General features: G+C 32.2%; 1 long non-coding RNA gene across 1 annotated transcript; it reads left to right on the forward strand.

Moving 5' to 3' along the window:
* The first annotated feature begins 1,183 nt into the window (after nt 1–1,183).
* LOC134268143 (uncharacterized) lies at nt 1,184–5,759 on the forward strand. Its single transcript, XR_009992303.1, has 4 exons — nt 1,184–1,546; nt 3,321–3,405; nt 5,068–5,221; nt 5,742–5,759. It is a non-coding gene; the product is annotated as an uncharacterized LOC134268143 (long non-coding RNA).
* The last annotated feature ends 373 nt before the right edge of the window (nt 5,760–6,132 follow it).

The following is a 6,132-nucleotide window of genomic DNA, read 5'->3' on the forward strand; positions in this document are numbered from 1 at the left end:
AATTATAAGCAATTAATTATTAAACACCGAACTTTTTCAATCATCACTATTGAAATAAAAAAATAAAAAAAAAATAAGGACGGTTATTCAATTTGTTAATTATACATGTATTATTGTAACTCATTTTCATGCCTTTAAGGATTCCTGTGGAACGTTCGCAATTAAAAAAAAATGTACTTTTAAAGGTTTAACATCTTTTGATGTGACATTATAAATTCATAATTATAACAGTTAAAAGTAGCGGGGAGGGAGGGGGGGGGTACTTTCAGCTAGGACGGCCACTACCAACAACCAAGCCCCGAACCCCTCATCCCGAAGGCAAATAAGTTGAGGTGTCACGCAAGAAACATAATTTTTCTCTGCTCTCACGTATTTAACCGCTTTTTATCTAAATATACTAGGCCTACACATCATATCGACAAAAAATATTTTAATAGGAGCCCCTTTTTTTATTCCATGAACAGGGGAAAACTTCTAAATTCTAATATAAAATCTCATAATCACACATAATCATAGTGAATGTAAACAGTTTATTTTCCCATCCTGCATCGCTCTGCAGGCGCTTTATTTCATTGGTCAATTTCCCGAGGCGCCATTTTTGGAGGATCGAGAAGGACGAAGAAGAAGGTGTAAGCAGCTCGTAAATGTGAAAAGTTGATGTTTTCACCACCCAGTGTCTTTAAGACTGTGATAAATGCAATGACCAACGACCAAGGATTAATGTACGTATATTTTTGTTAACTTTTTACGGCAAATAATTGTAATATTTGGCAACAACAAATCTTCACTATCGGAGGCAACTTTTGTTCTGACGCCATTTTAAAAAGTTGGATATCTAAGGGGACGACCATTTAAATTGTGGCAATTTTGGAAATATATAGAGAGAGAGAGTTTTAAAGTTAAGTGATATACTTAAGTCAGTTTATCAACAGAGAGAGAGAGAGAGAGAGAGAGAGAGAGAGAGAGAGAGAGAGAGAGAGAGATGAGAGAGAGAGAGAGAGAGAGAGAGAGAGAGAGAGAGAGATAGATAGAGAGAGAGAGAGAGAGAGAGAGAGAATTTAATTTTCACCAACCCATTGTTACAGTGTATCCGAATATGGTATAAAATAGTCTTTTGATTGAGAGAAGAGAGAGAGAGAGAGTTTTAAAGAGTGAGAGAGAGAGAGAGAGAGAGAGAGAGAGAGAGAGAGAGAGAGAGAGAGATTTGAGACAGTGATACAACATAACTTAAATAGATTATAGAGGTCCCAAGGCACCGTATGTTGTAAAATGGCAACGTTTCGCCTTTCACCATGTTTATTAAAATGTATGCTCAATATGTATGTTCTCTCTCTAAATATAAATGAATACTTTTCGGATTTAAACAAAAATATATTTTTAACCCCGCTCAAATTATCCGGATGATAATAGTTATACCGAGCATGGTTTCGTAGTTAAATTCAGACTGTAGTACATCCGGTTTGAATACATACATGTGTTTTCTTCTGACTTTCCGTTTTCGGATAGCCAACTCTTTTGATTTTTGGAACTTATGACTTATGGCAAGGTATGAATGAAATACTTTTGGTTCAAAACCTTGATAAAAGCATCAATATTTTTACAAAAAGTGTCTTCAATCTCAGCTTATCCGATTATCATGAAGGATATCATCATTCAGAACAGTTGGAATAGATTGTAGCCAATACTGTAGCATAACCCTTAATCATATGCATGATGATGATATGGAGGGAAAATATACATAAAAAAGTGAATGTAGGTGAAAGCCTGTCCACTTCTCTGAAGAGAATAGGTTTGTTTATTGAAATAGTTTACTGCTCAAAAGATTTTTTTGTACTGTCTAACCTGCTGAGATGAAGATGTAAAAAAAGAAAATTAAGCCTTCATAGTGAATTAATATTGATAGTATGTTTCAAAATGCTTATTACAAACTTGGTAATAAAATACAGAACACTTTAAAGCTGAATACGATTCGTAAAAGGAATCTGTCCGCCATTTTTGTTCCCGAGTCTATCTTCTCTGCAGACCGCTATAAATAGGGCAGCAGTTGGTCACTGTTCAGTGTAATCAGTCTACACTGGTGAAGACGGACGTATGCTATACAGAAGAACTCGGTAGCGAGAGTAATAACGTAATACTTCATCTAATGCAGGAAAATAAGATACCAAATAAGTTTATAACAATTATAGTTTTATAAGTCAGTAAAATATACAAAAAACACAGATAAACGTAACTGCAATAAAATGTAAAAAAAAAAAGGTAATGCAAGATAACCAGCACGATCACGGGTTGCTATTCCACGCCAATACCCGTGACAATAAAGCAGTCAGGTGTAACGATTGCAACGAGTATACCCTAGTATTGATGTATCGTAGATAATGCTATCGAAAATGGCGTATGCCTATTTACGAGTTGTGTTCAGCTTTAAGTTGAGAAGAAAATAAGTAAATAATCAAGCACAATTAAACTACTTACATACATGTACAGTGTACATGGTATTGTCTAACTGAACAGACTTAGCTGTCATAAAAAATAACATGCTTCTTATATCTGAATATAATTATAAGTTTATAACATACGCCACATTCTACATAACTGTGGTGCAGGCAAACAATGAGTCGAGCACAATATCATATTCTGCTGGTGAGCTATTGCATTAGATTAAATATTTTGAAAAAAAGACTTGTATGAAATAGTGAATCAGTGATGGTTGTCCTGACATAAGAGAAGTAGAATGGTACAAACTAGCTGATGCTCATTTGTTTGAAATTTTTATATGCCTGAATTGATAGATTCGGACGTGTATTGATTTTGTCCTTTCTGTCTGTTGTCAACTTGAACCATTGCCATGACTTTTGAACTGTGAGAGATAGAGACTTCATATTTGGTATGCATACTACGATAATTAAGTTCTTTGAAATGCAACAAGGTCAATGACCTTGTGACTTTGACTGTAATTATATGTTAAAATAGCTTTTTCGAACTTTTGCCATAACTGTTTATCTCAGTGTCTGTCTGTTGTCAACTTAAACCTTCACCATAACTTTAGAACTATATGAGATAGTGACATCATATTTAGTATGCATACTCCACTTATGAAGTGCTTTCACGTGACAACAAGGACAATGATTATGTGATCTTGACTGTGACCTATATGCTAAAAAAATTGCTTTTTCAAAACTTTGTTGCCGCCGGGCACATAGTGTTTTACAAGCGCATCTTGTTTTGTTTTTTTTTTTGCCCATCCCTGTTGTTGCTAATGCTATTACATAATTAGTTTAAATTAGAATGCAATAGTACCTTAACATAATTTATCATTTCAGAGAGAAGAAAACTGCATGACTTTAAAAGAAAACCAGTGAGATAAAATCATATAAAATGTATGATTATTCAGGATGTGGTCATTTGGTAAGTGGTAATTAAATCATGATTGGTATGTATAACAATTGCCTGAAAAAAAAAAATGATTCTAAATTTTAAATACTGAGCTGTGGTTTATCAGCTGTGAGCTACAAGAAGTTTTATGTAAAAGCTAGGGCTGAAACAATTTGCCCCCCTCCATGTTATGTATGTATTGTCGTGATTGACATACAATCAGTTCTCTAATACATACACTACAGTAAAACTTTGTCATCTCGAACCTGAATTGAAGAGGAAAAAACTTTGAGATCTCTCAAAAAATTTGAATGAAAAAGAGGAAATGTTATTAACTGATTTCTTGCTGGTCAGTATTTTGATGACTTTAAGGAAGCTCTAAAAACTGCACACTAAAGAGCTCTACTTTGATATTGGGTAGTTTTATGCAGTTAGAGTGATCTGCCCTTAGATTGAGATTAAGAAAAATTTTATTTTACAGTCAGTTGGATTACTTGTAAGAGATTAAATTATTTTTAGCATTATCTAAAATCAAAAATAAAGAAATTATTTGATTATTTTCATAAATTTTCCAAATGTATTAAGTAAACAGCAATGATTTCTGCTCACAAATAGTCCATTGTCTTTGAAAATTTCTTGGGGAAATGATGCACATACGATATGTTCTAAATGAATAAAAAAGGCTCATTATGCACATCTTTATATGATAGATTTTTTTCTCTCCAAAGATTAATTTCTGTAAGTCTGACACTAAGTTTTTAGAGTTTCCTCAATTTTTTAGATACATGTATTCAATGAAATTATTTGAAGTATTAAATTTTGGTAAATTTTATGATAGTAAAAGGTTATGTGGTTGAAAACAGACCTGGGGTAATGGTAATGTGTAATGGTAATGCATTGTAATCATTACATTTTTTCAAAGTAATGGGGTGCAATGTGTAATGGATCCATCTTTCAATTACAAGCAATTGTAATTTATAGTTTGGTTGAAAATATTTAAAAAACAGCATGCATGCATGACAATAGGGCTTAAATTTTTAATGTCTCTTAATTTTTCAGTGACATTAAAACAGGAATTGTCATCACCAATAGACAAATTTCACATTGCTAAGAGTTGTCTCCAATTGTCGGTGTATCACTCATTTTTCTCACTTTGTCCTATTTAAGTTACTAGTATTTTTTCAATCTTCAAACGATATTGGACAATTACGATCTGTATCTGTATGGCCAGAGTATGGGGTAACATGAAAATCATAATGAACATGTTCATACAGATTTCACTTCCAAGATATTGACCCTCAAAGTTGGTACGGTTATATAGAGGGAAAACAGCGTCTTAAGCCGATTGACCCCAGATTGACCCTGCAAAGGGGAATAACTTTTGTAAATGTGAAAGTTGTCTATGGAGTATGGTATATCACAGAGATCTAAAACTGACTGAATTTTGATCTACCAATTCATGAACATGATGAGTGGATGTAAATAATGTTGGTCAATTTTTGTAAAAAAAAAAATTTAAATTACTTGTTTATAAACCGAGTGTACATGCAATACTGGCATAAAATTACTCATAAGATACATGTATACTTACACCATGATAAAAGCATATGTGTCCAATGCAGCATATGATAAATCATTAACATACAAGTACATGTATATCCATACTGTAATACATATATATTGCATTGTTTTTAGAGACCTGTTCTGTGGATGCCCTTAGACAGTGTGTCTACCCATCACGCCATCTGATATCACTTGTTCTGAGCATATTTCTCTCTCAAACTTAAACTACAGAGAGCCTGTGGATAGAGGATGAAGAGTGACCTTGGACTAATTTTCTAGGTCAAAGGTCAGTATCAAAATGTACTGTATATCTTTATTCAAAGTCGTAGTCCAAAGTATATTTCTCCCTTGGTGTAATCTAGCTTTTATGCAATTGGTGTGGAGGGTCTGCAATGATCTTCAACCAATTTTTTAGGTCAAATATCAAAAATTAAAAAAAATTCTCTCTCTATTAATATTTTTGTTATTATAAAGAGTATATTTTCTCTCAAACTAATTCAACTTAAAGCAGGGTTCTATGAAATTGTAATATATTCTCAATGACATAATGAGGCTGAAAACATTATTTATATTATGTAAAAAAATTTTCCTTATCATAAAGCATTAAATTTTAAATTTAGACACATTAAATGCTGAAATCATATGTATCATGGTCATGGAAAGTAATTATTGATATTGGTATATTAAAGAACATTGACTTTAATTTAAGACTGATCTTTCAGATTTCTAAGTTATATTCTAAAAAAGCATTAGTTGTAATTAAAAAATCTGACACATCATATGATAATTTTGTATGAATATTGCAGATCATAGGTGATGTGAAGCAGAAATACCAGAGAGAAACTGATGTTGAAAGAAGTACTTAATGACGCTTATGAATGGACTTAAATGTGAAAGACTGTTCCATTGTTTATCTAAGATATATATAATTTATTTAGTATTTTGATATCATTTGAAAAATACTGTTACAGTTTTTGTACATCAAATGAATTATTAAACATATAAAATGGTAATGCAGTTTTTTTTTCTCTTACATTTAATAATTTTTTTGATAGATTTTTTGAAAGAATACACATTAATTTCATCAATCGCTTCCAATTTATGATTAGAACAAAGATGGGGAATCTTGCACTTTAAGTTTCCCATAAAATAGTAACTTCAACCAGGAATTGGACAGTTCTAGTTTATATAATGTAA

This window comes from Saccostrea cucullata, unplaced genomic scaffold, assembly GCF_032062105.1.
Source record: "Saccostrea cucullata isolate Sc308-1 unplaced genomic scaffold, CSIRO_AGI_Scuc_v1 ctg14908, whole genome shotgun sequence".
In the NCBI taxonomy this organism is placed as follows: Eukaryota; Metazoa; Mollusca; class Bivalvia; order Ostreida; family Ostreidae; genus Saccostrea; species Saccostrea cuccullata.